Source organism: the organism of the source record quoted next, unplaced genomic scaffold (genome assembly GCF_019419815.1).
Source record: "Pyrus x bretschneideri cultivar Hongxiangsu unplaced genomic scaffold, Pyrus_bretschneideri_v1 Contig47, whole genome shotgun sequence".
Taxonomy (NCBI): domain Eukaryota; kingdom Viridiplantae; phylum Streptophyta; class Magnoliopsida; order Rosales; family Rosaceae; genus Pyrus; species Pyrus x bretschneideri.
In genome coordinates this window covers 3,117,219-3,136,990 of record NW_025999784.1, presented here as the reverse complement: position 1 = coordinate 3,136,990, position 19,772 = coordinate 3,117,219, and the positions used below count along the sequence as shown (strand labels likewise).

Genomic DNA, 19,772 nt, shown 5'->3' with positions numbered 1-19,772 from the left:
TTTATCGAAATAAATTAGAACTTAAATAATATATTTGAATGCTTATTTTATAATATTTAGATATATATATATATATATATATATTTATATTATTTTTAATTGACGTATCCTTGCCATATCGTGTCTTCATTTTTAGAAAATTGACGTATACCCGTGTCGTGTCGTATCGTATCCACGTATCCGTGTCCGTGTCCATGCATCATAGGCAAAAAGTCATCATACTTCTTACCACTTGAGTCTCAATAAAAGATCAGTGCCCTTTGAGATAATTCACTCTGACGTATGGGGTCCCTCACCAATAACGACGCGCCATGGTATTAGGTGGTTTGTTACCTTTGTCGATGATTGCACCAAAATGACTTGGCTCTATACCATGAAACAGAAGAGTGACGTTGGGCAAATTTTCCAACAGTTTTATCGGATGATTGGAAATCAATTTTCTCTTCCTATCAAAGTCCTGAGCTCCAATAATGGTGGAGAATATTTTAATTCTAAACTATCACAATTTTTCGCAGAGCATGGCATACTTCACAAGACTACTTGTCCTCAAACTCCTCAACAAAATGGTGTGGCAGAACGTAAGAACAAACATATCTTGGAAACTACACGGGCTCTTCTAATTGAGGCTCATGCTCCTCATGCCTATTGGGCGGATGCAGTTACGTATTCCGTTTATCTTCTTAATCGAATGCCCTCTCGAGTTCACAACTTCCGAACTCCCATGGAAGTCTTGACGGATTATGTCACTCTACCATCTTCTCTTCAATTATCACCTAACATATTTGGACGTGTGGCTTATGTGCATCTTCACAAGAATCAACAAAGTAAATTGGATCCGTGTGCTGTTCGTTGTGTATTTCTAGGATTTAATAGCCAACAAAAGGGATATTGATGTTACCATCCATCTACTAAGCATTTCTATGTCACCATGGATGTCACGTTTTTCGAAATTGAGATGTTTTTCATCTTTGATCAAACCCACGGTACTCTTCAGGGGGAGTTGAATAGAAAAGACGAAGACTACAGTTGGTTTGATGTTCCACATGAACAAGACAGTTGGCATAGCCCCAGTGGTACAGGCGAGACAGAGACTAAGGACTTAGGTGTTATGAGCAACCCACCTAACCGTGCCTTACCAGAGGGTCGTGACACATCAATAGGCCACAACATAGCAGTTCAGAGCCTGGTAATGGGCAACGACACAACAAGCCAAAGCCCAGTGGATCTTGATCGTGACACCCCTGACCGAGAGATAGCTCATGCAACGTCGAATAGTAGGCCTACACCATTTATGGATTTAGTAGAACATAATGGGTCCATGAATGATACTGAGACTGTGCAGACAGAAAATAACCCTCATTCTCCTCCACTTGTACATGCTCATGTCCCCATGGATATCCAAGAGGTACGTTCTCATACTCCAGATATTGTTGAAAATTCCTATATTTTACCTCCTAGGCAAAACCGTGGGAAACCACCTGACAAGTTTTCTTCAGAATGAAAAGTGAAATATGCAATTGCACAGTATGTGTCCACTCATTGACTGTCACCCAAGTACCAAGCCATGGTGAATCAAATGGCTGGGATCAAAATTCCAACAAAAGTGGAAAAGGCTTTGCAAGATCCCTATTGGGTAGAAGCCATGGGAGTAGAGATGGAAGCCTTACAAAAAAATCGAACATGGAATGCAGTGTCACTACCATAAGGGAAGGGACCAGTGGGATGTAAATGGGTGTTCACCATAAAGCACAATGCGGATGGATCCATTCACAGGTACAAGGCAAGGTTGGTAGCTAAAGGGTACACAAAAACATTTAGAGTTGACTACCAAGAAACGTTTGCTCCGATCACAAAAATGAATACTATTCGAGTCCTTTTATCTTTAACAGCTAACCTGGACTGGCCTTTGAAACAATTTGATGTGAAGAATGCTTTCTTACATGGAGATCTAGAAGAAGAAGTATACATGGATCTTCCACCAGGATATGAAACACTGAATGAAGCAGGGAAAGTATGTAGACTCCGAAAGGCTCTCTATGGATTCAAACAATCACCCAAAGCATGATTTGGAAGGTTTACTGAAGTAATGAAAAAGTAGGGCTATAGATAGGGAAATGCGGACCACATCCTGTTCATCAAACGCATGGGAGGTAAAGTTACTTTGTTGATTATCTATGTGGATGATATAATAGTTACTGGTGATGACACATAAGAGATAAAAAGGTTACAAGGGTATCTTTCATCAGAATTTGAGATGAAGGATCTAGGAGGCTTGAAATACTTCTTGGGCATTGAAGTTGCTCATTCTCATGATGGTATTTAGTTGTCTCAGCGGAAGTTTACTTGTCTCAGTAGAAGTATGTTCTTGATCTTCTCTCTGAAATTGGAATGTTAGCTTGTAAACCAGTTGAAACTCCCATTGTGCAAAATCATCACCTGGCGATATACCAGGATCAAGTTCCTACCAATAAAGAAAGATATCAGAGATTGGTAGGACGATTGATTTACCTATCACTTACACGTCTGGATATTACGTATGCAGTTAGTGTTGTAAGTCAGTTCATGCATACTCCTAGTGAAGATCACATGGCAGCAGTGATGCGTATACTGAGTTATCTGAAAGGTGCACTGGGTAAAAGACTGATCTTCAGGAAGCATGGACATATGGAGGTAAAGGGGTATACTGATGCTGATTGGGCGGGAAACATTACTGATCGTCACTCCACATCAGGCTACTTCACATTCATAGCAAGAAATCTAGTAACTTCGAGAAGCAAGAAGCAAAATGTAGTGGCTAGATCCACGGTTGAGGCATAGTACAGAGGGATGGCACATGAAATTTGTGAATTATTATGGCTCAGGATTCTTCTCACTGAGATTGGGTTCAAGTCTCAAGGATTTATGTTATTATATTGCGACAATCAAGCTACGAGAGAAATAGCCAATAATCTCGTTCAGCATGATCGTACAAAGCATGTGGAGGTAGATAGACACTTCATCAAAGAGAAGTTAGATGTCAAATTGATTGATATTCCATACGTGAGGTCTAAAGAACAATTAGCAGATGTGTTAACTCATGCAGTTTTAGCAAGGGTGTTTCAAGACTCACTTGACAAGTTTGGCTTAGGAGATATCTATACACCAACTTGAGGGGGAGTGTTGGCGTGAGTCAACCATTTAGTTTAGGAATGTAATCCTATAATTTATTCCTTGTATAATTGGGATTCTTATTTCCTGTTATGTGGGATATTGTACAACTATATATTTACCTCCTAGAGAGAAGAATAAATATACACAATTCAAAACCTAAACACTTTTATCTTTATCTCAATTAGCATTATAACACAAACGCATAAATAATGTTCATTCCTTACATAATTTTAATTTAGACCAACTTTGAATTTCAAATCTCAACTAGGAAACCTTGACCCTACCTTGATTTCTTCCTGGATTGGTGTAAAGGTGGAGGGAAAGAAATATGCTATGAGCACTGGAACACCGAGCACCAGCGGCATTACAATCATATTAATGCTCGATCCCAGTTTAGAATCAAAAGCATCAATGCAACGCCCTGAACCTGAACCCGTGGTAAAAGAAGACGTCCCTGCATTTCCAATATTATTACCATCATGCCTCCTTTTTGAATCAAAGCAAATCCAACTATTCCAAGACCATTGTCTTGAGAAGAATGTAGGAATCCTATGTGGACTTAACTACTTGCGATAAAAGTGGAATTACATGTGGATAATACAACTTCAATAAGAGTTTGATACGTGGAAAACTAACATCCTATTATTATGGAAACACATTCGAAATGTTTGGGATGCAACTGCCCTCCACTAACCTTTTTTCCGTTGAACTTGATACAACAGGACAATAACCAACTCACCCACGATAGATGGGAGTTAGCAGTTGTTGTTTCTTTATATATAGGAGTTCCCTGCTCAGCAAGAATAGATTTTGCGAACATAGGGTTCTATCACCATAAGAATATAAAGGTCTTGAGTGAGTAGAAGGATTCCTTGTGCAACTAACCATGTCTTCTTCAGGTATCACTCTAATGCTTTCATGATAGTGATTACGTGTTTCAGTTAAGTATATGGAGTTAAGTCCTACATTTGGTATTAGAGCCAACTAACTGCTCCTAATCTTATTTGTGTTTCTCGTACAATATTGTTGTGAGATCATGCATCTCATGTTCTTTTAAATTTTTTCTTGATTTTATATGCATACATAACTGGTGATGAAAACTTATTGAATGTCAACATTCTTGTCCAAAGAAAGAATGTATGAATTGTTAAAGTTTTGATCAGTGTATAACATCATATTGATTAGGCCATATACTTGTCCAAAGACTTAATATAATTGTGTGAAAAGATTCTATAATGGTGGGTGTACAATAAAGAATGAATGGCGGCTTATAGTCTTACCTAAAGGTATGATATAAGCATGCGTTTGAATGATTTTAATGTTTGCATGTCTTCTTCAGTGAATACCTCAGCTATAAACCTGTCCTCCATTGAACCTTTGAATGGAGGGAATTTCAAGAAATGGAAGCAAGACATTGAGATCGTGCTGGGACTGATGGATCTCAATTTGGCTTTGAGAGATGATGAACCAGCACCAGTGGATGAAAACTTAACTACTGATCAAAGGCTTAAGTTTAAGAAATGGGAGAAAGCCAACAGAATGTCCTTGATGGTGATGAAAAGAGCAATGGGTGAGACAGTCATGGGTGGAATCACAGCCTGTGACAAAGAGAAAGAGTTTCTGGATGCAGTGAGCACCAAGTTCAAAGAGTCTGCGAAGGCAGAAATGGGTGATTTGATGACTACACTGACCACTCTCAAACTTGATGAGAATAAGAGTGTGAGGGAGCATATTCTCAAGCTAGTGGAGACTACCGCAAAGCTAAAAGATCTGGAAGTTCCAGTTGATGATGCCTTCATTATTCACATGGCGCTCAATTCTCTGCCTCCAAAATTTGATCAGTTGAAGACATTCTACAACACACAGAAGGAGAAATGGACACTGGATGAGTTGATCTTCATTTTTGCTCAAGAGGAAGCAAGAATCAGGAGGAATGAGATTTGTGGCACCGTAAACTTGGTGCAGGCTGACAAAGGAAAAAGGGCTGCATATTATCGTGGTAAGGTCTCCAAGCCTGACCCTAATTACACTAATGCTAATGCTGCCATGTATGCATCCTCCTCAAAGGGACCTATGACATATAAGGACATGGACAATATTAAGTGCTACTTTTGCAAGAAACTTGGTCACATGAAGAGGGACTGTGAGAAAAGACAAACTTGGAAAAAATAAGAAAGGTAAAACTTTTGTAAAAATTTTCGTTTGTTTTGAAACTAATCTTGTTGAAATCCCTTCAAATTCTTGGTGGTTTGACACTAGTTGTTCGGTTCATATCACCAATTCATTGCAGGGGTTTACAAGAAGTGAAGATTTTCAAGTTTATGTGGGCAATGGGAATAAAGTTGAAGTGGAAGCAATAGGCGACCTCAAACTTAGGCTTTCTAGTGGTTTTATTTTGATGTAATGTTCTTTATGTACCTTCTATAAGAAGGAGTTTAATTTCTGCTTCTCAACTTGTGAAATCCGGCTTTGCTTTTGCTAGTGACAATGAAAATCTTAAAACTTTCTTGAAAAATAATCCATCAAGTGTGCTTGGAATTTGTCTCTTAATGAGTGATCTTTGGCAAGTGTTTTGCACTATTTTAAATGAGATGGATTGTATGAATGTCACGGCTTCAATGCCAAGAAAGAGATTGTTTTTAAATGAAAGTTCTTTTATGCTTTGGCATAGAAGACTTGGCCATATCTCTAGGGCTAGAATGGACCGTCTGGTTAAAGATGAAATTTTGCCAAAAATGAATTTCAATGACTTAGTGAATTGTATTGATTGTTGCAAAGGGAAATTGACAAATCTGAAAAAGAAAGGTTCGATTAGAAGTCAAAAGCTTTTAGAGATCATCCATATAGATGTATGTAGACCTTTTCCCACTAAAACTCTTTGTGGAAATGTATACTTTGTGACATTTATCGATGATTATTCGTGGTACACATACCTTTATTTAATCTCTAAGAAATCTTCAATCATGGATTGTTTTAAAAAATTTAAAACTGAAGTAGAGAACTAATTAAATTTGTCCGTTAAAGTGTTAAGGTCAGATAAAGAAGGAGAATACTTTGGCAGGTATGTTGAGATAGGTCAAGCTAAAGGGCCATTGGCTTTGTTCTTGGAAAAATGTGAAATAATTGCTCAGTATACGAATCCGGGCACACCACAGCAAAACGGTGTGGCGGAAAGGAGAAATGGGACTCTTAAAGAAATGGTTCGAAGCATGATGTCACGAACAAAGTTTCCTCAATTTCTGTGAGGGGAAGCTCTTAAAATGGCAAATTATAATTTGAACCGTGTTCCAACAAAGGCAGTATTGAAGACTCCATCTGAATTGTGGACGGAACGCAAACCGAGTCTCAACCATTTGCATATATGGGGTTGTGCAGCTGAAGCTAAGATGTATAATCCCATGGAGAAGAAGTAGACTCAAGAACAGTTATGTGTAATTTTGTGGGATTCCCTGAAAGATCCAAGGGACTTAGGTTTTACACTCCAAGCCTTCCTCACAAAATTATCAAAACTGTTCTAGCTAAGTTTATAGAGGATGGTGATGAGATTCAAGAGTCAGACACCGATAGAGAAAGCTCATGGTTTGAGGAAACAAGTGATGTGTTGCCAGAGAAAAGAATTGAGATTTTGTTTGTTAATGAAGCAATGGATGGCGTGCTTGTGCATGGCAACCCAGAAACCACAAACCAGCCACAACCAATGATTGAGTTCCAACTTGATGATTTTGTTCAACCAACATATGAAAATGCCACGACCGAAACGGCCGGATCCTCATCACAAACTGGAAACCAACTGATTGAGCGTCAAGCCATTGTTGAGAGAAAACTATTGCCACCGAGAACAAGAAAGTCAGCTATACCTGATGATTACTTAGTGTATCTCCTGGAGATTAAGATAAATGAAAACATAATTGATGATCCAATGACTTTCGATCATGCCATGCAATCTGAGCAATCAGAATTATGGAAGAATGCAATGTTGGAAGAAATGAATTCCATGCAGATTAATGGGGTTTGGACTTTGGTTAACGCACCTGAAGATGTGAGGGCTATTGGCAGCAAGTGGATCTTAAGACAAAGAAAGATTCATCTAGCGAAATTGAAAGATATAAGGCACGACTAGTAGCAAAGGGTTTTACACAAGCTGAGGGAATTGATTATTCAGAAACTTTTTCTCTAGTGTCAACTAAAGACAGTGTCATAATCATTCTTGCATTGGTTGCACATTATGACTTGGTGCTTCACCAAATGGATGTGAAAACGGCGTTTCTTAATGGAGATTTGGAAGAGGACATCTATATGGAACAACCACTTGGTTTCATAAAAGAAGGGCAAGAGAAAATGGTGTGTAAGTTGAACAAATTCATGTATGGATTGAAGCAAGCATCCCGACAGTGGTTCTTAAAGTTTGACGAGAAGGTGACTGCTTTTGGATTTACTGAAAACAAGATTGATGATTGTATATACTTGAAAGTGTGTGGTTCAAGGTACATTTTCCTTATCTTATATGCAGATGATATTCTCCTTGCTAGTAACTATATCAATTGGTTGATTGAGACAAAAGCCTTGCTATCTAAAACCTTTGAGATGAGAGATATGGGAAATGCTTCTTTTGTTCTTGGAATAGAAATCACAAGAGATAGATCAAAAGGGTTACATGGAATTTCTCAGAAGTCGTACATTGATAAGGTACTGCAACGGTTCAACATGCAAGATTGCTCAAGTGGTGAAATGTCTATGAGAAAGGGAGACAGTCTAAACAAGTCACAATGTCCTAAAAATGACTTGGAAAAACTCAGTATGACATCAAAGCCTTATGCATCATTGTTTGGAAGTATAATGTATGCTTAGGTTTGCACGAGGCCTGACCTAGCCTTTGCAATAAGTGTATTGAGTAGAGAACAATCAAATCCAGGAGAACAACACTGGATTGCAGTAAAGAAAGTGTTGAGGTATTTACAGAGGACCAAGTCATTCATGTTGACATACAAAAGAGTACAGGACTTGGAACTCAAGGGATATGCTGACTCAGACTTTGCAATTTGTGTGGATGATAGAAAATCAACGAGTACATATTCTTTATTGCTGGTGAAGCTATTGCATGGAGAAGTGCCAAACAAAATGCACTAGCTACTTCAACTATGGAAGCTGAGTTCATAGCCCTATTTGAAGCAACTAAGAAGGGAATATGGCTGAAAAATCTCGTATCATTTATGAGAACAGTGGACATTATTTCAAGACCACTAACTGTGTATTGCAACAACAAAGCAACAGTATTTTTTTCCATAAACAATAAGAAGTCTGAAGCCACTCGGTTGATGGATGTCAAATACCTATCAGTGAAGGAATATATAAAGAAAGGAGAAATCTCTGTAGAACACATTGATACAAAGCTGATGTTGGCAAATCCTTTGACTAGGTCGCTGGCTATGGGAGTGTTTAAAGAACACTTTTCGAGCATGGAAGTGCATGACAACGTGGGTTCTGCTAAAGTGTGGGAGTAACAACCTGATATATGTTTTATTTTTATTCAATTTACTTGCTTTAGGTTCGTCATTGCTGAATGTATAATTAAGGTTTTAATTTATGACTTGCAATAAAATGTCTGATCTTGGTTCCAAAGAACATTTGATTAAGTTTTGTTATGCAAGAAAATGGAAAAGAAATCCAGTGATTGAAGATGGCAAACCACTTTCAATCAATAAAGGAAAACTGGATAAATGGGGAATGAAATGGGGTATGCATCAAGAACCATGTTTAGAATGTGTATAAATGTATGTCTTCATTAGCATTATACAGTATGAATTTGTGGATTCTGGTTTTAGGGTGAATGCAACATTATTGTATGTATCATTTCCTGAGATTCGAACTCCAAATGATTACTGGTCAATGTGTATAAGATGCTAGTTGCCTAAGGAATGAAGTTCTATAGTATATGAAATTTCGAAACCACAACTAGTTAGCATCCATGTGGGAGAATGTAGGAATCCTATGTGGACTTAACTACTTATGATAAGGTGGAATTACATGTGGATAAAACAACTTCAATAAGAGTTTGATACGTTTCTACTAACATGCTATAATTATGGAAACATATTCGAAATATTTGGGATGCAACTGCCTTCCACTAACCTTTTTTCCGCTGAACTTGATCCAACGAGACAATAACCAACTCACCCACGATAGATGGGAGTTGGCAGCCGTTATTTCTTTATATATAAGAGTTCCCTGCTCACCAAGAATAGATTCTGCAAACATAGGGTTCTATCACCATAAGAATATAAAGGTCTTGAGTGAGTAGAAGGATTCCTTATGTAACCAACCATGTCTTCTTCAGGTATCACTCTAATGGTTTCATGATAGTGATTACGTCTTTCAGTTAAGTATAAAGAGTTAAGTCCTATAGAAGCCACTCCTACTTGTTTATTTTTTAGGTTCATTTTTGCAATCAATTCCATAGTACCAAGAAGCTGTTTTGGGAAGCTAACAGTTTACCCGATCAAGCTCGTTGCTAAAGCAGCAAACACAAATGCTTATATTATAGATAGTGCAGAGGCATTGACGGATAGCAGAAAGGATATAGGGCCTTAGCTACTGCTGCTGCTAAATTGGTTTCGGATCCAGAAAGTCCCAACACAATCAAATTCCATGAAAAGACCATGATCAATGAAATAGCCCTGCCAATGAAAATGGCCTTGCGAGCGTCGGCTATGGTGTTGCCAGCAATCTTGCAAATGAAAGGGTTAATGACATGGAATCACATTATGGACAGTGATCGGAATGGCGGGCAAAATGGAGGAGAGACGCCTCGAGGCACAGCCAAATGATGCGAACAGGTTGGTTCGGGCCACTGATAAGCCCAATGGTTTTGTGTGTGTGTGTGTGTGTGTGTGTGTGTGTGTGTGTGTTGGATATACTTCAATAGAGGCTCGATACAAATATGGAAAAGTTCCAGAGAATGACAGAGAGAATGATGATGATTGGATTCGAGATTCCTCACAACAAACATGTGAGGTTGTATCCATTATACATGAAAAAGGAAGGGAGATCCTTCACTCATCAAACCAAAACAAATCTCAACCCTTAATTGCTATCACCCTATGAGATGATGCCACTTGTTATAATCTATCACTTAAGCTAGATACAAGTGAGAGCAGCCACGTGGACTATGATCCAATGGCTCAAATTTAAAATGAAAACAATTATTAAACAAAGCATTTGAATTGTTTCTTTGGCTCTAAGTTTTGGTTGAATGGTTACACACCAACACTCCCCTCTAACCCTTTAGTTGATTTAACTCCCAGAAGCTCCCTTAGGTAAACAAATCAATCTTTAGGCAAAGCTTTAGTGAGAATGTCTGCAATTTGCTCCTCACTTTTGCAGTACACCAGTTCAATCTCCTTGGCTTGAATTGCTTCTCGGATGAAGTGTATGATGATGTGTCTTGTCTTTTGACGATGAATAGGATTCTTTGCCATAGCAATGGCTGATGTATTATCATACATAATCTGAGTTCCCTACACTTGTTCTTCTCCAAAATCTTCAAGTACTAATCTTGGCCATTTTGCTAGAGAGGTAGCTTCTGCATCACTTACATCTTCTGCTTCTGCAGTGGACAATGCCACAGTGCTTTACTTGATTAATGCCCATGAGAACACACCAGATCCTAGTGTAAATGCATACCCTGAAGTATTATTCAGCACATCCTTACTTCCAGCCCAGCCATTATCACAGCAGCTAATTAAAGTAATTACCTTCCCTTTTTCAAAGACAATTCCAAAGTCAATTGTTCCTTCAATGTATCTCAGCACCCTTTTTACTGTTCCCATGTGTTTCTTGGTGGGATTATGCATGAACCTTGCTAACAAGCTTGCTGCAAACATTACATCAAGTTTGGTTGCTATCAAATAGAGTAAACTCCCCACAAGCTGTTTGTATTCTCCCTCATTTGCAGTTTCACTACCATCAACCTTACTCAATTTTTCATTCACTGCAAGTGAAATGGCAACAGTTTTGCAGTCTTTTAACCCAAACGTCTCAATCAGCTTTTGTGCATACTTCTTTTGGTGTATGAAAATGTTTTTCTCAGTTTGTTGTACTCTCATTCCAAGGAAATGTGTAACAAACCCAAATTTGTCATCTCATAGTGTTTCATCTTGTCATCTTTAAACTCTTCAAGCATTTGTGGACTGCTACCAATGTATACAATATCATCTACATATAAGGAGACAATAATGATACCTGAATCCTCCCTTGTTTTAGCATACAAGGTTGTTTCACTTAAGCTTTTCTTGAAACATGCACCATTGAAGTGGGCATCAATCTCATCATACCAAGCCCTTGGTGCCTGTTTCAATCCATACAGTGCCTTGTGTAATTTATACACCTTAGTTTCTTCATTCTCTTTCACGAAACCTTATGGTTGCTCAACATAAACTTCTTCCTTCAACACTCCATTGAGAAATGCAAACTTCATATCCAATTGATACAAACTCCATATCTTCTATGCAACAAGGGCAATCAAAGTCCTTATGGTATCCAACCTTGCCACTAGGGAAAAGGTCTCATTGTAATCAATTCCAGGCTTCTATGAATAGCCTTTAGCCACCAATCTAGCTTTATTTCTCTGTACAATAACATCTAGATTTAGTTTGGTCTTATAGACCCACTTAATACCAATGACTGATTTATCAAATGGTCTCTCTACAAGCTGCCATGTATTGTTCTTTTCTATCATTTCCAACTCAGCGTTCATTACCTTTCTCTATGAGTCATCTTTAGCTACATCATCATAACTTTCAGGTTCAATAATACACATATTGCACTGAGCCATGATTTCATTCACACTTCTCCACTTTTTAGGTGTATCATCATATACTTGATATCTGTCAGTCACACTTTCACTTTGAGAGGTAGTGAATTCCTTAGAATGAGAACTTCACCACTTTCACAAATCTCCTTAACATTCTAGTATTCAGTGACAACTAGAAATCTCACTTCAGTATTTGTAGTGCAGTTCTAATTCCAAGAAGCATTCTTATCAAATGTGACATCTCTTGATAGAATGATCTTCCTTGAAATCGGATCAAACAATCTGTAGCCCTTCTCACTAGCATCATAGCCAACAAAGATGCACTTATGACTTTTTTCTTCCAACTTGTGTCTGAAATTAGAATGGCTATGCACATAGCAAAGTGAACCAAAGATCTTCAAGTGAGCTATCCTTGATTTTTCTGCCACTATATGCCTCAAATGGTGTTGTTTTCTTCAAAGCTTTGGAAGGACATCTGTTAAGCAAATAAACTGTAGTGTTCACTGCTTCTGCCCAAAACACATATGGAAGATTCTTTTCATGCAGCATTGACTTTTCCATTTCTACCACAGTTCTATTCTTCCTCTCTGACACTCCATTTTACTGATGAGTGTAGGTCATAGTCAACTGTCTTTAGATTCCTAGATCACTGCAATACTTATCAAATTCTACAGAAAGGAATTCTCCTTCTCTATCACTTCTGAGACATTTCACCTTATAACCACATTGTAACTCAGTCATTGCCTTGAACTTTTTAAAACATTCAAGTGCATCATATTTATACGTTAGAAAATACACTCATGTCATTTTTGTGCAGTCATCTATGAATAGCAGAAGTATTTGTTTCCAGAGTGAGATTCAACTTGCATTGGACCACAGATGCCTGTGTGGATTAATTCCAATGGATTCTTAGCTCTCCAAGTTGATTTAAAGGGTAATGAGTCCCTATGTTGTTTTCCCATCATGCAACCTTCACATACTTGTGGACACTTCCAAGTGGGGCAATCCATGCACCATCTCCTGTTCTTCAAGCAATTTGAGACTTCTCTCATTCAAGTGTCCCAATCTCTTATTCCATATCTAATAACAATGTGTGACACTTGCTCTTAGTGTAAGCTATTTTGCAGGCATCATTGTCAAGGGAAAACATCTATTATTAGTCATCTGCACTCTAACCACCAAGTTGTCAAGTGACCAACCATCAAAGATGTTCACTACATCTCCTCCAAACAGCAAGTAATACCCATGTTCCATCATATATCCAACATTAAGGAGATTTTCCTCAACTCCAGGGGCAAGCATCACTTCTTGTATATGTTTTCTTCGCAGTTTGGTTTCAATCATCAGAGTTCCCTTTCCTGCTACCTGAACAATTTCTCTAGTTCCCATCTTCACTTTAGAAGTCAAATTTCTTTGAATATTGACCAATAGCCTCTCATCACCTGTCATGTGGTTACTAGAACCATTGTCAATATACCATGAGTTGTTTACTTTCACGTATGCCACTGCATTACAGGCATAGAACAATGATCCAATTTCTCCCATTTGCCTTGCATAATTAGCCTTTTGCGCTCCCTTGTTCTCATGACAATCCTTCACAACATGGCCTAGTTTACCACACCCTGTACACTTTGGTTTTCCTTCATACCAACACTTTCCATAATGAAATCTATCACACCATTTACAATCTCCCTGAGTATTATTCTGCCTTAGAGTAAAATTAGGCATGTGATCCCAATTTATATGAGCATTGTTTTGTCTATTAGCAAGGTTAGGCTTGTGATCCCAACCTCTTCCTCTTGGTTTCCAATTCTTTTGAAACTTCTGATTTCCAGAAGATCCTCCACTTTGAGGACCTTTTGCTGCAACATTTAAGTTAGCAAATGCTCTCTCAGTAGAGGTTTCAGTATGCAAATCAAGCCTCTGCTCATATCCTTTGAGTGAAGTAATAGGAATTTCTACCACCTGCAAAAGTAGAGATAAAAACACTTAAAAATACTTGCAAGAGAACAAGGTAGTTGTAGTATAAACGGCTCAAGTAAGGTCGTTTTCCGCAGGGATTGGATGAATAATTTGGATTTAAACTAATTCTTAATTAATTATTTGAAAACAAAGTTTGGAAGAGGTTGAGTTTATGACCTATAATATTAAAAACGAATTTTAAATTAAACAATTAAATAAATTGACAAAGTAAAGAAAACAAAAGAAAACGTTTTGAAAACCAAATTGTAAAAGCTTAAGGTTCCGCCGTCCCCTTAACAATCCTACATAGTTCTTCTAATTCCTTATGAATTACACATGCATATTTTGAAGGGTAGGTTTTCCTAAAGTATGCCCTACTTGGAACCCCTAACATAGAACGTATATCTAACATGCAACCCGTCCGTGGCGTCCAAATCGAATGTGAACATGCAAGACTCATTAAGTTTTGCGAAAAAATTTTGAAAAACTATGTAACTCCTAAGACATGTCATCTATCCTAAGTAGTTACACATGTTAACCACAAGAAGCCTTAGTCAATTTTAGGGACAGCCCTCTGCCAAAATTGTATCAAATTACTTTTCTAAATATCCTAATAGTCGCGAATCACTAAGACAAAGAGATAGTTTAAAGCACAGTGATTAACAATTCAAAACTTGCATGCATAAATTCATAAGCAATTAAATAAAAACTATATATTCATGCTAAGGCTCAAGGCATCGCCTTAGCAAACGAAACTAGTTACTAACAACCATAGAACAAAATATTATTAAGATAGAAAAAGGATAAAAAACACCTTGATAATACAAAGCGTCAAAGCCTAGCTAAATTCTCCACGTACGTTCACCCCGCTCCTAACCTAATGGCTAAAAAGCCTTATTTATACACTACAAAATAAAATCCTACCTTGAAAAGGTCTTAGAAGAAAACTAGGAAACATAATTAAATGATAAAACAGAAAATAAAAGGTTTCTTATTTGAACTAGAATTCGGAGTTCTCATAAAATCACACTTTTGACTGACCAAGTCAACTCTGATTTGGTCCCAAAAGGTCTCTTTTGAAATCTAAAGATGTCCCCTACAAATCCTCAGAAGGAATCTTCTTCAAAATATGCCATCTTGACCTCCCAAATACCCAAAACGTCTAGAAACGTCAATCTGGGAAAGATGCGCGCTAGACCTTTATTTCATCGCCAAGCTCAAATAGCTTGGTAGAAAAATCTGGAATTTTGATACAATCATCTTGAAAGGTACACAAACATCCTCCAATTGGAATTACTCCAAAATTCATCTGTTTGATCACTTTTTGCTCCAGAGGAAGTCGAATGTTCTATATTGAATACCCAAAATGTCAAGAAACATCAATCTGGGAAAGCTGCGTGCTGGGCCTTTATTTCATCGCCATGCTCAAACAGCTTGGTAGAAAAATCTGAAATTTTGATACAATCATCTTGAAAGGTACACAAACATCCTCCAATTGGAATTACTCCAAAATTCATCAGTTTGATCACTTTTTGCTCCAGAGGAAGTCGAATGTTCTATATTGAAAATATATAACAAAGTATCAAAATTCTACCAAAATAACTAATAAATTAATACTATGATTAGGGTAAAATATATAGTATAATATGGACTCTATCATGAAGCAACAACTTCTTGTACCTCAAGAGTTTCAAGATCTCTAGAGTGCTCAATCACAAAACAGATTGCATCATATGTTTTTGGTAGACTAATTAACAGTTTATGCACAATTCTCTCCTTAGATAATTCTTCTCCATAGCTTCTTATTTGATTAGTGATATCAAATAATCTAGTGAGATACACAGATAACAATTCATTTTCCTTCATGCGGGTATATTCAAAACCTCTACGTAACCCTTGCAATTTTACACTTCTTACTTGTTTGTCTCATCGGAATTCACTCTTCAAGACATCCCAAGTACTTTTGGACATTTCTTCATTCACAATTCTAGGGAAGATTTAATCTGAGATAGCTCCTTGGATTATTCCAAGCACACGAGCATCTTTCATCAAGGTCTCAATGAATGACGCCAACTTCGTCGTTTCCTTCTTCGTCTCATCGAGCAAAACCTTCGTATCCTTATGATTTGGAGTTCAAACCCATTTTCAACCAACTCCCACAGACCATACAATTTCAGTATAGTCATCATACGAATCCTCCAGAATTCGTAGTTTTCTCCATTGAAGACCGGAGCTCTAAGCTTAGTAGTACTTGATCCAGCCATGTTAGACTTTGGATTCAAGAAATCATAGCTTCCAGATTCAATTTGAGAGCAAAATGCAGCTCAATCGTACTCACAGATTTCACGCCCAGTTTAGACGATGAAACCTAGCTCTGAGGCCATGTGTGTGTGTGTGCGCGCGCGCGCGTGTGTGTGTGTTTGTGTGTGTGTGTGTTGGATATGCTTCAATGGAGGCTCGATACAAATCTGGAAAAGTTCCAAAGAATGACAGAGAGAATTTCATAAAGAATGTTGATGATTGAATTCGAGATTGCTCACAACAAATATGTGAGGTTGTTACCATTATACATGGAAGAGGAAAGAAGATCCTTCACTCATCAAACCAAAACAAATCTCAGCCCTTAATTGCTATCACCCTATGAGATGATGCCACTTGTTATAAACTATCACTTAAGCTAGATACAAGTGAGAGCAGCCACGTAGATGAGCCAATGGCTCAGATTTAAACTGAAAACAATTATTAAACAAAGCATTTGAATTGTTTCTTTGGCTTCAAGTTTTGGCTGAAGGGTTACACACCAACAAAGTTATTGAGAAAAGCATGAGCAAGCACAGAACACGGTTTGCACCATCAATGGCGTTGGAAGAAAACAAGAAATGAGCGATCTTACCGCAAGGGGAAACAAAGCGTGAGCGGGTACACGAATGCGGGGAAGGCGCTGGGAGACAATTGAGCCGAGGCCAGAGACGCAGGCGACCAAGAAGGCAAAACTCCAAGAGGCATAGACGACGACAACAAATGCACCAAAAAGAGCACCAAGGCTTTGGAAGCAAAGGCAATAAAGTTGACCTCTTGAAGGTCGTCTTGTTTCATGGCGGAAAAGCTGAGCTCGGCAACCAGGATGACGGAGGAGATGGCATAGAGCCAAGAGAGGAGGACGGAAGGGGTGGAGGGTAAAAGATATTGTATTTTGTATATTGAAAATGTTACAAGAAAAGCCTCCACTATATAACAGTGATGGAGTTCTAAACAATAAAGGCAGCAGCTGCCCCAGCTACACTCAACCATATGCACTAAAAGCTAGCCTATACAACCCTGAGTGTCTATACAAAAGACCTCTTGACTTTGTGATCGAAAGCCTTATTTTGTTGGATCTTGTTTCCCGACTTTTGTGTCCACAAGAGATAGACTTGCTAACTTTTCTCCAACATCCCCCTGCAAGCTCATAAGTGGGCAGCGAACGAGCTTGGATTTTAAGAAACGAAAACAATCAGCGGACAAACCCTTAGTGAAGATATCTGCAATCTGAAATTGAGTAGAGACATGACGAACATTCAACGAACTTGCCACAACAAGCTCACTACAAAATAATAATCCACCGCAACATGTTTTGTTCGAGCATGGAACACAGGATTAGACGGCAATGCAATAGGTTGTATTATCACACCAAATCAAAGGAGTGGAAATAGGGATGCAAAGCTCCTGCAACAGCTGCTGTAGCCAAACAAGTTCAGTTGCCGTGATTGCTAACTGCCGATATTCAGATTCGGTACTTGAACGAGCAACTGTGCGTTGCTTTTTGGAACTCCAAGAAATCAAATTTGGACCAAAGTACATGCAAAACCACCGGTAGAGCGCCTAGTGTCGGGATCCCCAGCATATTTCGAGTCAGAAAATCCAACCAAGTCCGTACCACCACGACGAAACATAAGCCCTTCTTGAGGGGTGCCTTTTAAGTAACGAAGTATTCGCTTGACAGCAATCCAATGAACCGAGGTGGGCTTATGCATATGCTGACATGCCTGATTCACTGCATACGTGATGTCAGGCCTAGTGATGGTTAAGTATTGTAAAGCCCCTACCACACTTCGATAGGTAGTAGGATTATCCAACGAAACACCATCAATGGAGAGAGGTGGAGAGCCAGATTGAACTGGAGTAGCACAAGGCTTGGCTTCCAACATATCTACACGCTTCAACAAATCAATAATATATTTGGTCCGCTTAAGATGCAACCCATCATCACCACGAGTTGCTTCGAAGCCCAGGAAGAAATGGAGGGGTCCCAGATCTTTCATAGCAAAACTCTGACCAAGTGACATTTTTGTATATTGAAAATGTTACAAGAAAAACCTCCATTATATAACAGTGCTGGAGTTGTAAATAATAAAGGCAGCAGCTGCCCCTGCTACACTCAACCATATGCAATAAAAGCTAGCCTATACAAGACTGAGTATCTATACAATAGACCTCTTGACTTTGTGATCGAAAGCCTTATTTTGTTGGATCTTGTTTCCTGACTTTTGTGTCCACAATAGATAGACTTGCTAACTTTTCTCCATCAGAGGGGAGTAGGCCGGAGCAGATGGTAGCGGCGGGCAAACCGAGCATGCCAGGACCAGCGGCAATGCCAATGATCAGAGTGACAGCACCCTAGAAGCTCTTGTTTTGTTGATGGAAATCATTACTATTACTATTACTGGTGAAAGTGGCTGCTGCAGTTGAAGTAGAAGGAGTAATGTTGTGAATCCAGCAGCAGCGGCAGCAGCGGCATTTGAATTTGAAGGTTGTTTTAGCATTGACGAAGCTGCAGTTGTGAATGCGAGTGAGATTGGGAATAATATTGTTGGGATCAGTTGGAGAGAAAAAGGGGTCGACTATTCTAGCAATTGGAGTTGTGGTGGTAGTGGCAATTGGGTTTGAATTAATGGATGGGTGCGGGGGAATCCAGCACGAAGCTGAAGGTGGAGTTGGAGCATATTTGGAGTTGGAGGAGGCGGAGTCGTCGCACCAGGCATCAGCACAAACTTACACCTGACACGTGAGGGATTCTGTAACTCGAAATCAAATTCCGGTTTTTGTCCAACCATGCTTTCTCTGCATACCGTTGTGGTTGGGCTGGGTGCTTCTTGCCCACGGGGCTTTAAAATGACACTCCCCGCCCCCCTCCCAAGGAAAATAATGAATGGGCCTCGCCTCAGCAAATCGTGTTTGGGATCCATCGCTCTTTTTGAATTTTCTTTTCTGCACATTTAAATTATATATATATACATGCTTTTTTTTTTTTTTTTTTTTTTTTTAAGGACAATTGATCACCGTTATCCATCCCTTTCGGGAGTCGCAAAAACTCACAGAAGCATTTCAGCCTTTTCTGACCACAAGTCTGACTTCCACACCAGCAGTAAGTTTCGAATCCGAAACTTGTAATTTTTAGTTTTAAGAAAACCTCGTAATCTGCCCCAGCACAGTTGGTGGTTATTTAAGTTATATATTTGAATAAGAATAGTTAAATGCAGTGGACTAGAGAAAGTAACTTTCTTGTTCAGATGTGTTTTTATGTTGCTGGACGCCCTCTATAAGTCTATACTGTAGAAATCCCTTCAAACCTTGTTAAATATAAATAGCTAAAATCTGTTTTTATACAGTGTCCTATAATGAAATTGACTCGTGGATTGAGCTGGCGAAGAAGCGACATTGAAATATATAATATCCCAAAGAATAATCCAATTTTCCCTTTAAACTCATTTCCTAAGAATCTAAGATGAAGGATTCAAAGGATGAGGCAGTGTAAACTATCGCCACGTGTTCACGTGCGCTGGCAAGTGCACCATATCCATCAAATTAAAAT

General features: G+C 38.6%; 1 pseudogene; it reads right to left on the bottom strand.

Annotated features, from left to right (window-relative positions):
- Positions 1 to 9,350: 9,350 nt before the first annotated feature.
- Positions 9,351 to 19,146, bottom strand: LOC125469895 (annotated as a pseudogene).
- Between the last annotated feature and the right edge of the window lie 626 nt (positions 19,147 to 19,772).